Raw genomic sequence first — 17,618 nt, forward strand, 5'->3', positions numbered from 1 at the left:
ATCATGTTGGTGATGCTGGTGCCATTGTGAGCCTGGTTTTAAATGTTCGATGTCTCTCTAGTATTGCAGCAGCGAGGGCAGACAGACTGCTGCTAAACAATGTTATCAGCGTGTTCCTCTAACAGATTGGAGTAGTACCACCATATCAGCAAAATTATACATCACAAATGGATCACTTACTTCTATTACCATTCAAGAAAACTCCTAAGAAACAGATCTCTGTGAAGCCTTTCATTTGCAACCCTTTAGGCTTTAATTTAGGCTCTTGCTGTGGCAGGAGTGTAGAAGAAGGCTGTAGGTGCTCCTGGCTAGACTAGAACAGAGAAACCCAAGTGTTTGCTGTCCTTAGTTCTGCCTGCTTGCAGAGCTGTATGTGAGAGCATGCTGAGGTTACTTTGCCAACGGGTAGGGCACGCTCAGCTCAGAGTTCTGTGAGCATAAGAGAAGGAAGAGGCATGATCTCTAGCTGAGAGCCACGCAGTTTTACCAGCAAAAAGTGTCTCATTCTCATCACAGCTGTGGAAGAATTGTGTTGGGTGAAGAGCAGTGTAGGCTGTGCTGCAGCTCAAGGAATGGGGGCTGAGGGCTGTAGCAATCAGTGCCACGCTCTGCTTTCTGACGGGCAGGCAATGTGCTGATGGATGCAATGTGCCTTTAGAGCTCGGCACGTTTTATCATGTGAACTGAAGCCCCAAATTGTGTTTTGCAATAAATTTATGTATTGGTCTACTGAGAGGCAGCTGTTGGAAAATTTCACCAGCGAGACTGCCAAAACTATTTGTATATTTCATAGTTCATATTGTAAACTACTCGTATGCATCCCCATGTCATATATTAACGAACACCACTCACAAACAGTGGAGTATAGAAAAAGTATCTCCTACAGATCTGTCCACAGGGGTTTTAGCAACAGGACTTGCTTTAACAAAGTTGTGGTGCTATTCTCCTTCTGTGTAAGGTGTGGAGGGCCTGGTGTAGGATGATCCAATGACAGTGATTGTCTGTGAAAACAGATTTATCTTAATCAGCAGAGGAGGGCAGACAACATGTGGACAAGTTGAAGCCTCTCTGAAAGAAATGTGGCTGAGTAAAGTGATGTGCGTGTGAAACACTCGGAAAGATGTTCTGTAAAACAAAAAGGAGGCAGGGAAGTGAAGGGGAGGTGAGGCTTGTTATAGGGGAAAGGAGATGAACAGATTTCAAAGTAAGTAGTTTCTTATGCTCTGAGAATAATACTAACTCGATCACAGAAATCCAGAACAGAATCTGTGCTATTGTAAATACTGTTTGATGTCTGTTCTGACTTACACTACCATGCAGATATTACTGAGACACTTTGAGCAGGAAATTCATTTTCCCTTTGTAGTTCTGAGGCACCTGTAGCTGCTGTGAGGATGTGCTGCCTCTAGGCTGGGCATTGTGTATGACAAGGAGACACAGCTCACCAAAGACTTAAAGCAGAGCTCGCTGGGTGCAGACAATGGAGTTAAAAGGCATGGAGAGGGGTGGGGAGATGCTGCCTCTCTCAAGTGCCTGTATACCAACGCGCGAAGCATGGGGAATAAACAGGAAGAATTGGAGCTCTGTGTGCGGTCAAGTGGCCATGATCTCATTGCGATCACGGAGACGTGGTGGGACAGCTCGCATGACTGGAATGTTGTCATGGAGGGCTATGTGCTTTTTAGGAAAGATCGGCTGGCAAGGCGGGGTGGTGGAGTTGCTCTTTATGTGAGAGAGCAGCTAGAATGTATTGAACTCCACCTGGGGGAGAGTAATGTAGAAGTCGAGAGCTTGTGGGTGAGAATCAAGGGCCAGGCTGGCAAAAGGGGACACACTGTTGTGGGTGTGTACTACAGGCCTCCTGATCAGGAGGAGGAGGTTGATGAGGCCTTCCATAAGCAACTGGAAGTAGCGGCACACTGCCAGGCACTGGTACTTTATGGGGGATTTCAATTATCCAGATATTGCTGGACGGACCAACATGGCCAGGCAATGCACGGTTCCAGACAATTCTTGCAGTGCATTGAAGATAACTTCCTGATGAGGTGGTAGAGGAAACTGACGCGGGTGGGCGTTGCTGGACCTTATTCTCAGCAATAAGGAAGGACTTGTTAAGGAAGTAAAAGTTGGGGGCAGCTTGGGATGTAGTGACCATGCAGATGGTGGAGTTCGAGGATCCTGAGTGGAGGAAGCAAAGCAAAAAGTACAAGTCCAGGGTGCCCTTGTAGCCAAAAAGGCCAATGGCATACTGGGGTGTATTAGAAAGAGAAGTGGTCCGGCAGGTCGAAGGAGGTGATCCTCCCCCTCTACTCTGCCCTGTGAGGCCTCATCTGGAATATTGTGTCCAGTTCTGGCTCGCCAGTACAAAAAAGACAGAGATCTCTTGGAAAGAGTCAGCGGAGGGCCACTAAGATGCTGAAGGGCCTGGAGCATCTCACTATGAGGAGAGACTTAGGGAACTGGGTCTGTTTAGCCTTGAAGAAAAAACGGCTGAGAGGGACTTGATCCAGGTTTATAAATACCTGAGGTGTGGGAGCCATAGTGGTGAGTCTGGTCTCTTTTCAGTAGTGCGTGGGGATAGGACTAGGGGTAATGGGATGAAAGTACAGCATAGGAAGTTCCGTATGAATGTGCGGAAGAACTTCTTTACAGTGAGGGTGACGGAGCACTGAACTGGCTGCCCAGGGAGGTGGTGGGAGTCTCCTTCTCTGGAGATATTTAAGACCCGCCTGGACGCCTTCCTGTTGACATGGTGGTAGGGAGCCTGCTTTGCAAGGGGGTTGGACTCGATGATCTCTAGAGGTCCCTTCCAACCCCTACAGTTCTGTGATTCTGTGAAAGGAGCGTGAACTGAGAGTCAGGTAGATTCCAGCTTTGTGGCCATATGGCTTACTGACCCATAGGTTCCTGAGAGTTCCTTCAAAAGTCTGCACGTTATTTTATGCTGTTGTATTCATGTTATGAGCTTGGAGATGATGCTTCATGAATGTTGCAGGAATTAATGCTATTTTGCAGTGGCTTCAGGCTAATTTAGGTGGTTGGGCTCTTCTCAGCAACTTAGAGCAAAGCTCATCTCTTGGGCAAGTGGCTGTTCAGCTCATAGCATTGAAGGCCCACTTGGTGGTGCTCTGGGAGACAAGGCCCAGTGGGCAGGTAGGCTAACAGAGAAAGCCCTGGCAGCACCTCTGTGCTGAACATGCAAGAAAGACTCTCCTCCTTTGCAATTATAAAGAAGAAAGCAGTGATCCTTTTCTACCTTATTTCAGACATAACAGCTGATGTATTCACTATGCCAGAGTTGTCAAAGCAGATTATTGTGTCACTTTATTGTTTCATCCTTTAACTCCAGTTGAAATATCAAGCGTGTAGAAGACTTTAACTGCGAGTGAGTGCATTGTCTGCCTCTGAAGGAAACTGATTAGACCTGCCTGTGACTTGCTCCAAAGACAGCTGCTAGTTTTACTTGGACAAAACACTCTCTTTAGCTGAGTGCAGCTTATAAGAGTAGTTCTGGTTGCCTGCTCATCTCAAAAAAACTGCTTTATATTAAAAATAAAATATATATATCTTTGGAAAGAGCAACGAAGATGATTGCTGATCTGGACCAGCTTCTGTACAGAAGCTGAACTAATGGCATGCTTCAGTGTCAAGCAGAGATGCTCCGGAGAAACGTCCTGGAGGGTTATGAAGCCATCTGTGTCTGGAGGGTGACCAGTGAATGATTGCTTGCTGTCTCTTTCCCAGGCTTCACACAATTCACTGCTGTCAGAGAGGAGGTAACAGTCCAGTGTGTCATGGCAGTGCTGTGTTTTGTTGTGAGTGTTGAGGTGTTACTGAGCGTGGTCTTCTCTTCAAGTGAAGGCCTGAGATGTCAAACAGGGAGAGGTGTCAGAAACCCATCCCAAGCAGAGCTCTCTTAGGGGAAAGGAGCTGATAACTGTGGGGTCTACTACTTGATTTAGCATTCAGTAAGCAGCTGAAGGTGAAAAGGACAGCTCTGGACGGCTGCTTGGGATGCAACTACAAGAAGGCACAGTGATGCACTAAGCACTTGATCAGGCTTGCAAGTTACATAGGTAGGTGAGGCTGACTCAGGCACTGCTGCCAGCTGAGGAGCCTGTGGACAGCTGGATTCTCAGTGGTGCTGCGTGTTATTTTTTCTGTGCAGCTGAAGTCACAGGTACTGCGGTGCTTCTCCCTGGTAGGCTTTGGAGCTTTCAGCTGGGCACCCGTCCAGCCATCCGCTGCTCTTGGATTTTGTCCATGGGAAGCCAAATGTGATCTGAGAGTTGCCACTGCAGCAGAGACATCAAACAGACACCTGGCATTTAATACAAACTGAGGTAAATTCAATCTGAAAGTAGAACCGGGGTGTGCCTTGAGTGCCAGGCTGCTCTCTAGGGGCTGGGTCACAACCTTGTATGTCAGCTCTAAGCAGCAGCAAAAACAAATATTTGGATGTAAGTGTAGAAAAGCTGATGTGGGGCAGCTCGCAACCTCAGGTGAATTTAAAGTCAAGACAGGCTTTTTTTCTTTCTCCCCCCCCCCACACACACAGTGATGTGATCAAATGAGGAACAACAGAGCTCTTTTGTTCCTTGTGGCACAACTGACAGATAACGTAGGGGGAGGAGAGAGTGGCTTTGTTTTTAGCTGTGAAATCCACGAAGGGCTGTGTTCTTTGTGAATTAATTAATTTGAAGAAAATGGAATTTAGTGATTTGACAAAAGATTCATTTCCACCCACTTCCCAGCTGGCTCTTTAGTGTGGTTTAAACATAGACTGTCGCATTCTTAGCACTTGGGAATGTTTGGATAGAAATAACTCATGCCTTTGGGGGCAGTAAGTAGCAGCAGTGCACCCTGTGCTGCTCACGGTAGTGGATGGGACTCAGTGTAGTACCCAGTGATGTTCTGCAGGCAGGTGCAGATACATATTGAGGACAAAAGCTGTGGCAGATCATAATCATAAACTCATTAGTCTGCTAACAGGAGCTGGGGAATAGACCTGAAATGAAAGCATGGTTTGCTATAACAGCATGCAGCAGACACCTGCTGGCTTCCCGAGGTTGTGACTTCACCTTGGTGTGCTTTCTGCCCACTGATAATAAGCCAGTTCAGAGACTGTTATGATATGTAAGCTCCAGATTTCTTCCAAATCATTCAAATATTGGCTAATCTTTAATTAGACCTACCAAAGAAAGCTGTTTTGGAGCCTTCTACATAGAGATAGTGCACCTAACCCATAGCTGATCTGAACGGAGGGTGACTGTGTCATCTGCTGCCAGTAAATGCAGTGGCAGGACAATGATGTCTTTCCTCTTAATGTCACCACTATCAACGGAGCTAAGAAGCCTCTAAATAGCACAGGAATGTTTAGCGTTTGTCAGCCTCATGTGAGAAGTTCAGGGACAGAAGGTCTTCCGACTAAAAGGAGATCAAATCCCCACAGAGCAGTTGTAAAATGCCGCTGTTAGTGCCCTCAAAATGTCTTCAGCTCATTTTGCTGAACCTGCACGCTGCAGCTTGTATCTGCATGACAAGAAAAGGACAAAAGTGTGCCCAGTTGGGATCCTGGGCAACTTTTCAGATCATAAATCCAGCAAGACCAAATAAAATGAGGTATTCTGAGCAGAAGAAAATGCAGAAGACCACAGCATCAGCTGTGTGCCCATATTGGGTGTAATTAGAAGGATTTGGAGATGTCGTGCAAGACAGCTCTTTAATTGCAAATATTTGATACTCTGTCAAGATTATGGGACACCAGAGAAGTCCCATTTACTGTCTGCTGAGTGTTTTATATAGTGTGAGCCCCAGGAAGTGCTGACCTGGGAGTTGCATGGCAGAAGACTGATGTTTTTGGGAAGAGGAAAGATTCAGAAGGACAAGCAAGGCCAAAACCTGTGTGTCTCATGCAGGACTGACCTACACCCAGTGAATCTGGATGTGTTCCTCTGTTCACTACCTAAAGCAGAAAATATTTTAAGATTCTTTTTGCCAGTTGTACGCTTTGGGTTTTCATCTGCAGTCACCCAAGAGAAATCAACTGTAAACTTCAGTACCTGGAAAGCTGGAGCTCTGCATGGCCACAGCTGTCTTAAACACAGTGAATCTAGAGAGAGCCTTCAGGACTGTCAGAGCTGGATGTGCCAGCCTGGCACAGTGTTTGATGTCAGGGTGCATGTATATGTTCAGCAGTAGTGAAGGACATGTAGGCCTTGCCTGTGCCTCCTTTGGGCAATATGGGGACGACCTGTTCCTGTTTCCCTGGAGCACACCAAGGAGAATTTAATGACTTTTTGGTATCTGTCTGCCTTGAGGCTTATCCTCTCTGTGTAACCACAGCCAGCAGTGGAGGAGGGACTAGCAAATGGCAGAAAAGGACAAAGGGAAAACAAAACCTTCTATCACCAACACACAAAAGACCACCTGGAACTACCACCAGGAGATCCTGTCAGTGTTAGGCTGGTTTTTTCAGGATAAATCACGCACTTGGAAGCCAGCAGAATCTGCAGAGCAGATAAATTCTTGTTCATATAGCCAAGCAGTAGAGAGTCATATATTTCACTGAAACCACAAATACATACACTCACTGCAAGTGTGAGATGAATGAGACTTGGAGAACAGTGAAATATGCAGCCTCCTGGGGCTCGATCAGCAGCACACAGAAGGAGTGTAGGCCTACCAGCTTGCCGTAGGTTTTGGAAAAGACTCCCAGCCATATTACAACCAGCCAGCTTGTCATCCTAAGACTGGCTTGCACGCACCCACATCCAGCCTCCTACACAGCGTGCACAGGATTTCTCATAGTGGCAAGGAAGGAACGAGCAGTCTTCCTCAGTACAGCAAAAGTTGTGCTTGTGCCAAGTATGCTGAGCTAAAGTAATGAGCGAAACAAGGCTGGTGATGCATGAAACAGTTTGGCTGTGCTGGGATGGAGCTGGGGACCTTCTGCAGTTCCTTGCAGGGAGGAAGAAGATAAATGTGTTCTACTTTGTTTCTATGTTTCTGGTCTTTTGTTTGTTCGTTTGCTTGGGTTTTTTTATTGTGCCAGCCAGAAAGCCATTGCTTCTTGGAAGTGTTATTCCTTGTGAAGGAAGGAACTTCTCTCATACATCATTCCTGATAGCATGGAAGCACCAAGGTGGATTCTTCTAGGCCTGACATCTCAGGCAGTGTTTCAACATCTCAGGCAGTGTTTCATATCCAAACTTGCTGTGCCTGAGGAAGAGGCTTGATGCTTTTCTGCATCTCCTGGTAGCAGGGCACCTCACCTTCACCCACTGGGAAGGTAAAATAGCAACCATAGATGAGCTTTATTTAATCTATCCATGCAATGTATCTACATTAGTTAGGCTCTTTTATTCATACCCTTGGCTTCCTTTAAAATGATAATTCCAGGCCAGCCAAGTAACTTCCCACCAAAATGTGTCATTGTTTTACCTTTGGCTCTGTACAAGATCTTTCGCATTTCTTCTCTTAAACTCTCCTCCCAGGACAGGCTGTACATGGGAATGGCAGGAGCCAGCTGCTGGGATGCTCATAGTGTGCCAGGCTTGAGAAATGCTCTATGGAGATGATGCAAGAACAGACTGGTGAGTTATTTCAGCTGTGCAGGATGATGTGAAGTGCAGTCAGACCTTGGGAGAGGAGCGCCCCATGCTCCTGATGCCAAACTAAGGCTCTCATCAAGCCTCTGCAAACAGAGCTCGCCTTTATCTGGAGTGCCCAGCAGTTGGTAGAAAGCAGCGTGCAGGCAAGGATTTGTGCCTTCGCTTGCCAAAAAACCACAGTCTTTGGCTCAAGGTGCTGACAAGTTATTGTTAGAAATGCTGAGTGCTGCAGGAATCAGCCCATGTGAGATGCCAACTCTGCACAGTGGCTGCTCTGTACCAGAAGGGAAGCTGGGACCAAGGCAGCACCCCAGCAGCAAGCGAGGCGTCGGGCTGTGCGTGCCACGGCGCTTTGGTGGCCCAGCGGTGCCCGTCTGGCTGTGTAGCTCCGAATGCTCCGCGCTGGGCTGGCCTGCGGGAGAGGGCGCTGCGGGCCCGTGCTGCACAGCCGGGCAGCAATGAGGGCCTGCCAAGCTTGCAGACAATGTGCAGCGCAGCGCAGACAATGACGGGCACAAAACAACAGCAGGGGTTCACCTTGGAGCCCTGAGACTTCTTCCTTTGCGGGGCAACTTTACACCGAACAGCCCGAAGAGGGGAGGGAAGAGCTTGTTGCTGACCACTTGTACAAAACAAGGAGCCAGGGAATTTCTGAACTGCGTTTAGTGCTTGTGCTGGGAAGAGAGCTCTGTTTGCCTTGGAGGGTGTTTCTGGTGGATTAATGTGCTTTAGAGTTCAGTTGCTGCTCACCATCAAAGCTGGTGGGTTTTGGTTCGTATGATCAGTTGTTTTTTCCTTCTCCTTCTGCATCAGTTTTTCCTGCAAAATAGCCAGGCCTGAAGGTTTTTCCTAGGAAAGAATGCTAGAAATGGTCCAAATCTACATCAGAAAAGGGGTATCATGTCACGGGCATTTGTTCTCTCCCATTTCCATGGAAACATGCTAGCATGGACTTTAGTTTCAGGTAGAGCAGCCTGGCAAGGTCTAGTTGACTCTGGGATGAGCTGCTGGCAGCAACACACAGAAAAGTGGCTTGGACTTTTGAGAGACCAGGTATATGGTCCTTCAGAAAAGCAGTGCTTAGTATATAGCATCGTAAGTGACAGATGTAAAAAAGGATTTGACTCAGCCCCCCCCACCCCCTTCCCATCCTTCCCTTCCTTGTCCCGCTGTCCCGTCCAGTCCTGCTGAGGAAACAGCATCCTCCGCAGGCTACAATTTTTAATTTCCTGGGGGTGGAGAGCACATCGTATAGCGACTGACAGGCTTTTTTGTTCTGCGTCAGTCCTTTTATTAACCCCCTGCTAGATCATTCACTCTCTCTGCTTAGCCGCCCCTGCTGCGTTAGTGATGAGAGCGTTTGTAACAGCAGGTCTGCCTTGGGAGATTATGGGGATCCCGTGGACAGGGAGCAGTGGGTTGGTCGCTGTGCGTGCACAGATTGCTAGCTGCAGCTTTGCCTCCATCTGCCCTCTCTGCTGGCCTGCATACCTTTCATTATCCCTGTAGCGACAGCAGTCGCCTGGCCGATCCCCCGGGGCAGCGCCGTGTTGCCCCATTGGCAGATTTGATGTCCCATCTGTGCAGGAAGAAGCTCGGTGGAGGCAATAGCGTCCCTTTGTCATCCTGGGCAGTTATTTCCTTTTTTCTTCTGGCTGTTGGCGGTGGTTGATTAGTCAACCTAATTTTGGGATGTGCACACAAGTTTTAATTAGCTGTAATTATTCACTTATTTCCTCCCTGCTTACCTCCCACATCACTCAAAATTCAGAAATATCCCCCTAGCGTGGTGTGCCCTGCAATAATTGTCCTTCAGGCCAATCCTGAACCTTTCAATCTGCAATCAATACCTTCGTCTGTCAGCCACGATTAATTAAACGGAATCCCACTTTCAGGGCTTTGATTCATATCACCCCAGAACAGCTTACTATGTGCTATAATCCAGACGTGATTCTAATACTGGCCTCGAGTGAGAGGGAGGGGCTGACTGATACATCAAAAACAACTTCATTACGAAGCTAAACGATGCACGACCTCTTGTTGCGAGGCAAGTGCTGAGTAGGTGGTACCGTGGTCTTCTCCAGAGTCTGGCTGCTTCATTTGGGGGGGATTATGCAACTGGAACCAATGGTGTGAGCTAGGGTACTACTCTGAGAAGGGGGAAGCAGAGTTGGGCCTAGCACCATCACTTTGATGTCCGTGCCATCTGCGTGGGTGTGTTCTGCTCTGCAGAGGCTTCTTCTTTTGGCCAGCGGTTGTGGTTTTGGAATTTGATCTGGTTCTGAATATAATTCAATATCTGAAGACTGTTCTGAGCTTCCTGGCTCTGGTTTGTGGTGGCCCTAGCCAGCGTGTCAAAGATACTATAATAAAACTCTTAAAAATGGTAAAATTGTTTTACTTAAGATCCTTCTGATGCACTTAGTAATTTTCTTCTCAGAGCACAGAGTGGTAGAAGTGAAGAGGGGTGTGAAGCCAAGCCATGCAACGGTGAAGCAGGGACTGGATCCAGGATTCGTGTCTCCTTCCTCTTTGCTGTTTTCCTTGGACAGAAAAGGAGGTCAGATTAAAAAAGGGTAATTTGAACCTGTGCCAGGCCTTAAACCTGAGCACTGTGACCTTTTTTGCTGATGCTGACCATGTGTCCTGGCCTGACAGCATCGTCTTCTATGATTTGTGCCCCCTCTCCCTTTTCTTTTTTTTCTTCTCCTTTTCCCCCCCCCAACTCAGCTTCGCAGGCAGGCTGTCACTGTCTTTCTTTCCCTGAAACACATCCCTTGCACCTTTACCCTCAGGACTTCAAATGGTCTCAGATCCAGCCCTGAGGAGTCTGAGGGCAGCTGTTGTTATCCAGAAAGGGCAGGCATCTCAGCAAATCTTCAGGTGATAAGAGATGATGATTTCTGGCTTCCAGCCCCCTGGTAGAAAACAGAGTTGATGATGATGCAGAGTCATGACCCCAGGACTGGGAGTTGCGAATGCTTGAGCTCTCCAGCACTCCTCAGTGCCTGGTTTCATATGTCTGACTATCTGGGGGTTTCCAGGATGTTCTGCAGCTTCCAAATGATAGATGTGTTTTGTTTTGTGCCCTCATAGCACAAGTGACTTTTGAATCATTACTCAAGAAGAGCGCGCAGGCTGTGCAGGTCAGCTCAGGATCTGTGCTGCACGATAGAGGAGAGTGCAGCATTTGTACAGTGCAAGCAGGAGCTTGTTTGCAGCACTGGAAGTATTGGGCTTGTCCTGCTTGGCAGAATTTACACCTCAGTGCTACGGAACTGGCAGAGGAAGCAGCAGGAGCACAAAGCACGCGGTGGGCTGGTCACTGGGTTTGCCTGGCTGGCAGAGCTCACAGAAATTCACAATTGTTCAGCAGAGAGGAAAAGCCAATATGTGAAACTTGCAAAATAATTTGCTGGGAGTTTGTTGCACCGTTGTTGCCTTTTGCTGAAGATTGGAATGGTAGCTGGGCTGTTACGTTGCCTGTGCTTTGAGCTTTGGTTTGTAAGTAGCAAAATCTCTGTGAACAGAATGATTTTAGGTTCTTGCAAACCAAAAAAATGCCAATTTCTTTGCTGCCCCCCCTAGGAAAATAGAGCAACGGGATTTAATAGAGCAATAAAACACAGAGCCTTTGTGAGTGAAAACTGTTTGCCTTAGGTTCATTGGAAGACACAGGAACAAAGGCCACTTTGCTTTCCTCAGCCACTTGAAGGGTACAGACCCCCCATCACACTCACAGGGTAAGAGGCTGTGCTGGCAAAGCTTTATTGCCAGTTTAAAATGAAAATTGCCCACAAAATATAGAAGAGAAAATTCGTATCTGTGCATTTGAGTGCTGTGCCTGGTATGACATCACTGTTAGCCAATCAGCAAGCTCCCTTTGTGTCTGGCTTTCTAATAAAAGCCACTTCATCAGAGTAATTTGCAATAGTAATTTATTCACCTTCTAGGAATGACACCACCTGACTCTTGACAGGCAGAGAGAGAATGCAGGGATCTCAAGGGCTGGGTGCTGCAGCTATGCCCTGGACAAGTATATCTCTTACACCAGTGTGCGAAGAGTTGTCTTCAGGTTGCAGTTAATATGATTACTCGTATTAATTAATTGCCCTATGGTTGGGCACTGCTAAATATCCTCAGCACTACAGAGCAAAATGTCACTGTGGCAGTGGGAAAGAGGAGCAGCACTGTGGCCATGTAGCTGGTCTCAGCTCACTAGGGCAGTGTGTGATGGCTTCCCCATGCTTTGCAGGGACATATGGAACAAGGTGATGTTTTGAATGGGAACTTGGATAAATTTGGCCATTCTGAATATCAGGTTTGCCTGGATGAAGGACAGGGAACAGTGAAGTGAAGGCACAGGAAGAGAGAGGGCATCGAAGTGTTGTGTGCAGCTCGCTTACCTTGTACTAAGCAGGGAAGGATCCGTAATGCCACAGTGCTGTGGATATGGCCTCAGGCTGCTGTGTGAAGAGAAACCTTCTTTCCAGTCTTCCATAGGTCTTCTGTGCTATGAAATGTGGTAGTCCAGTATTAAATGCAGTGACTAATAGCCCTGCGAGCATATATGGGCATGGAGATGCTGAGGCATGATGGCAGGCAGCTCTAGGAAGAAGACCCTGAGTCATAAAAAAACACTGCTTAGAGTGAGGTCCTGGAGAGCTCTGGGGCTGAGTCTGTGTTCTGCAGGTGTAAATTACCATTACCAGGCCCTGCATAGGCAGTGCAGCACACAAAGGCATGGAACAGGCACCAAAACATGAAGACAACCAGAATAAGAGATCACTTCTGCTCTGAATAATTTGCTTTATTGCACAGTGAGAGCTAACAGCAGAGCTGAGAACAGCAAGCAGATGCCCTGAGTCAGTCCAAGAAATGCACCAATATAACCATGGGCACGCTGGTAATGGAGATGTCAATTGGGAATGCAGCTGGGCTAAACACCAACAGCTGATGGGTGGCAGAGTGATGGGGTGTTGTCACAGCAGCCCTGCTGTCTGGCAGAGCTGGCAGCATTGCTGCCTCAGGGTCACCAGGGTGTCTACACAGCATTTGATTTTGAAATTAAAAAACAAAATCCAAATAATTCAACTAGCGGAATTAATTTGCTCTGTAAATCTTTTTGCAAGCATATTAATGTGGGCTTTTTGTCGGGAGCTTCTTCAGGAGTTTAGCCTCACCCTGTGTGCAGCATTGATCCTGGAGAGCAGGACAGCTGCACATGATGAATAACCTACCTCTCGCTATTCCTTAATGAAGTGTTTAGCCAACAGTCCATACTGCTCTGATGGGGTCTATTATGATTCAGGTTGGAGGAGCCACTTAAGGAGGCACAGCCTTGTTAGCTTCATGGAAAGCTAACAAAGACCAGATCCTGTGAGTGCTGGAGGATCGGGGCGTGCAAGGAGCCGCAGGCAGTAAATGTCTGCAGGGGTGGGTATGTATTCCCCTTGGATTCCTAAGGAAGTCTACCAAATATGCTTTATAGCCTCTCACTGGGGTTGGAATGTTTCTTCAGGTGTTTCTAAAACAAACCGGGCCATCTAAAACAAACAGGAGACCGTGGCTGCAGCCTATGGGTGGGCACAGTGGATGGCAAAGAGGAGGGAACTATCCCTGTGCCACGAGATGCCCTCAGACCTGCTCAGATCTGTGTGACAGCCAACATGATGAGTACGGGCAATTCTGAGCACCGCACAGCTCCCCTTTCAGCCAGGCCTTACTCATCCTCCTATGCTGTACGGTGGAACTGGGATTTCAGGAAGGGCTTTGGTGTTTGGATCTTGCTCCTTTGGTTGGTTGAGTTGCATTCATCCTGTTTAAAACTGTGATCTGGGCTGGATGAGTGAAGGTAACTGGGGAGAGAGAATGGCTGTGGTATTGTGTCTGTAGGACTGTTTTAAATGTTGTTTATTGATTTACTTTGAAAATATGTCCTCGGTCTCATCTGAGTGCAATGAAAGGTGACAGAACTCCAGAGCAGAAGAGTTTATAACATGTTCTAAGAATTGCTTGTCATACCTGAAGGGAAAATGGAAGGGTAACATAAACACACACAAAGCTTTAGGATAATGGCTATTACTGCGCAGAGACAGCAGTCTCAGGGTCTGGAATGATCTGATGAATTCTTGTAATGGGAATTAGGACAAAAATATGTTATACAGCCCTGATTCTCTTTGTACATGAAGCTTCATAGGAGAATCTCAGAATGTCTGTAGCAGATTAGCAGGCAATTTTTTGGAGAGTGGGATTTGTCCTTACCGTCCTGCTGCTCCTCTTGGAACCTGGCTTCCAAATAACCTCTGCTGCTTAAACCTGAAACCAGCTCAGCACAGAGAAGCTGTCAGTCAGGGAGGATTGTTGTATGAGGAGTTTACATTTACTGTCTCGTAGTGCTGGGAGAGAGGCAATCACTGCTTGGCATAGCTCATTTATGAATCAAGGCTGCGTAACATCTTGCTTCCATCAGGGTTTGAGCCTTAAAAGCAGTTTGGCTTTGCTGTGCACATACAGGCAGAGACAGAATAATGTCTAGACCACTTACTTAAGTGGTTAAGTGCCTCGCCCGTTCTTCCCCGTCGCTTTGGTCAGGCATTTGCAGGCACTAAAATATCTGACTCTTCATTGTCCTCAGATGAGGCAGCAGCAAAACTGCATCCAGCTGGTTTAAATGCCGGAATAGGTCCTGTTAATACAACCCCATTGGTACATTCCCTGTGCCCCTTCCCCCCCTCCTCTGGCATTCAAGACTTACAGAGTGTCTCTGTGCAGCTAGAAATGGATCCTCTTTTTCCAGGATCTCTTTGTGGTATGGGGCTCTCAAGGCAACTACCTAAAACCTGCAGAGTAAATAAATAAAAACACACATCCCTCTGTAAATTGCATGAATCCCTTCGTGACAAATTGGATGCTGTTACCATGGACATGTTAACCTGGCTGTTCTTTGCCGGTTGTCCATGCTTTCCAGCCAGCAGTCTCAGGTAAGTGGGCAATTTCAGTATGCAGTGCCTGGCCAGCTGGCTGCATAGCCTAGAGTCAGTGTGATTTTCAGGATCCCACTGTTCGGCCCCTGCACATCACAGACATTACCCCTGCTTCTTCCAGCATCTGGGTAGCAGCTGAGGCATGTTGGACAGGCACAGCTGCCCAGCACAACTCCCTGCCAGCTATAGCTGTGATGTCTTTTCCACGTTATGGCCACTGCCAGTGTGTTTTCCTCTGTTTAGGTGTGGTAGTGATCCTCTAACTGTCTCTGGGAGGGCTCCTCTGCCCTTTCCTGTAGTGTAGCTGTCAAGAGCTCGAACAAGTCTATGACCTCTTATTCTGGAAGGTCTTTCTTCTCATTGGGAATCCTGACTCCCCACCCATCCTGCTCAAGTCTTCTGCATCATATTGACTGCATGTGTGGACAAGGGAAGAACCACTGATGCCACCTATCTGGACTTCAGTAAGGCCTTTTGACATAGTTTACCACTGCATCTTTTTCTCCAAATGGGGAAGATACAGATTTAACATGTGGATTGTTTGATGGATGAGGAACTGGTTGTGAGATCGTACATGGTGGTCAATGGCTCAATGACCAGGTGGGGGTCAGGGATGAGTGATGTCCATCAGGGGTCAGTCCTGGAACAGATTCTTTAGCATGGCCTGTTGTGGTAGGACAAGGGGAAATGGTTTCAAACTACAAAGAGGGAAGATTAGGGTTCTAAGGATCTAAGGAGGAGGTTTTTTTACACTAAGGGTGGTGAGGCCCTGGCACAGGTTGCCCAGAGAGGTGGTGGATGCCTCATCTCTGAAGACATTCAAGCTCAGTCGGGACCAGGCTCTGAGCACCTGATGGAGCTGTAGATGTCCCTGTTGACTGCAGGGGAGATGGACTAGATGACTTCTAAGGGTCCCTTCCAACTCAAATGATTCTATAATTCTATGATTGCAGTTCTTCACCTGCTCCATCACTCTCCATTCTCCCAGCCTTTCTCTTTTCCTCCTCTGTGTTCCCTCTCTGGGTGACCTTATTTACACATTTTGCATATGTAATGTTCTGTTCATGACTCAGAATGATCACTTTGCTCCCTGCCTGTCATGTGCTGTCCAAATTAATTCAGCCTGTCCTGACAGCACTCTGTGGATACCCACCTACTGGCTGTAGCTCACACAATCAGTGCAGAGGTTTTAATCTTCTCTTGCTTTCTCTTCTACCTTCCTTGATGTTTCTGAGCTTTCTTATCATCCTCCCAACACCTGGCTCCTCACTGACTTGGCCTCCCTCTAAACATCAAGGCTCTGCCAAAAACAAACCAGTCCTTCCTGCAGAGTATTTCCAAGGTCCAGCTCCTCCTCCCTGTCTACCTAAATTCCTCTGGAGTACCCAGGTTTTCTGAGCAGTCAGGTGACTGCCAAGCCCCTCTGATCCCTCCTAACAACTCTATCATGTTACATTGCTACCAGCAGCAACATACCTGATGTCTACTGCTGTTATCGAGCATTTGCCTCCATGACTGTTAGTGCTCCTTAGCTCATGTATGGCTTTTTGTTGCATTTAAATGTGTCCTTGGGATGTACATACACTGCTGAGCATGGTGCTCTCCCTTGGCAGCATTCTTTCAGCGTGCTTAGCAAGATGAGACCATGGCTTGTGTTTGCTCCTTGTGACAGAGCCTATATTGAGGGTGCAAAGGCATACTGCTTGGAAACCTAAATTATTAAGACTCGTTATTTGAGTTTCTGGGAACAGTGAACGTGATACTGGTTTTAGTGCTTGCAAATATTGTTTGTAAGCTTCCATTTCCCTGACACGTTGCAGTTGTGTTGCCTCTGTCAGATGCAGCAACTTTGGTTCTCCTCCCACAGATTTTCTGGGCATGTAAATGACCTAAGATAGATACACTGTCATTTTCTCATGCTGAGATTTTACTTGCACCCCCTCTGTGGTACATGACAGTAAAATTACCCTTCTTGTTCCTTTCCCCCAGACAATCTTCCAGACTTGTCAGTCAGCATCACGTGCACAGTTCTCCTTCAACTGTATTTGGGACCGGGGGTGGGGGGTGATTCAGGACGGTCTATTGTTCTGTAATTCACCTCTCTTTACCTTTAGGAAAAGAACTGAGGTTTCCATGCTGTTTCCTCTGGTCCCTGCCTGTCTCTTTGATCACAGTTTGACTCCTCAGGCTTTTGGAATTAGTCACCATGTAAGATTTGCCTGTCATCCTAGTGACGTTGTTTTCTGACAGGCTCTTCACTTTACAGGCTCCCAGCTTGCGATTAACAGCTAGTTCAGATGGACTGTGTGCTGTTGTCACAGGTTTCCTCCTTCTCACCTATTTTTAAGTGCTACTTGGCTCTAAAATGCTTCTCAGCTTCTCTGTCACTGTCCTCTGTCACCTGACCTTTCATGTTTTCACTTTAATATAAGAAAGATTTCAATATTGGATCCACTTCTCTCTCATTTTTGTCCTCACTGACCCTTCTGCACAACATACAAGCAGACCTGCACCAGCAATAATTCAGCAGAGAGCCTGCGAGTGCCTGCTGCACTCACCAGCACTTGTTAACAAGGCTCCTGCCTTGAAAACACAAACAACAGTGCTGTGATATGCCAGCAAGGTCTATGTCAAATAAAGCCCTTATGCTTTCTCATATTCCTCCCCCAATGACTTTTATATATAAAGTGTTTGCTCTCGGGGCTGAGTTTGAGCCAGTCAAACCAGGATTAGAATTGCTCCCAGGCAGTGAGCATTTTAATCAAATGTCTTTCCTTTTACTGCTTATTATGCAGCATGTACTGACAACCAGAGGAAGCGGGAGCCAGGTATCAGAGTGGACTGACAGCTGCAAGCCAGCTGGCACATTCTACTTCCCAGCACAGACACTAATGGTGGGATGCTCCTGAGTGATGTCAGTAGAGTGTGGAACTGCCTGAGGAATCCTTATCTGTAAGAAAACCATGCATCATGCAAAGAGATGTTGTTAATGAGTGGTTGTGGGTGGCAGTTACTGAGC

General features: G+C 47.2%; 1 long non-coding RNA gene across 2 annotated transcripts in view; it reads left to right on the plus strand.

Annotated features, from left to right (window-relative positions):
• The window catches only part of LOC107318504, a 93,422-nt gene that overhangs the window by 5,851 nt on the left and 69,953 nt on the right, over window positions 1-17,618 (plus strand). For both annotated transcript variants that reach the window (XR_001557382.2, XR_001557383.2), the window contains exon 3: window positions 7,497-7,595. This is a non-coding gene — a long non-coding RNA (uncharacterized LOC107318504). The remainder of the gene's footprint in view (window positions 1-7,496; window positions 7,596-17,618) is intronic.

This window comes from Coturnix japonica, chromosome 10 (genome assembly GCF_001577835.2).
Source record: "Coturnix japonica isolate 7356 chromosome 10, Coturnix japonica 2.1, whole genome shotgun sequence".
Lineage (NCBI taxonomy): Eukaryota > Metazoa > Chordata > Aves > Galliformes > Phasianidae > Coturnix > Coturnix japonica.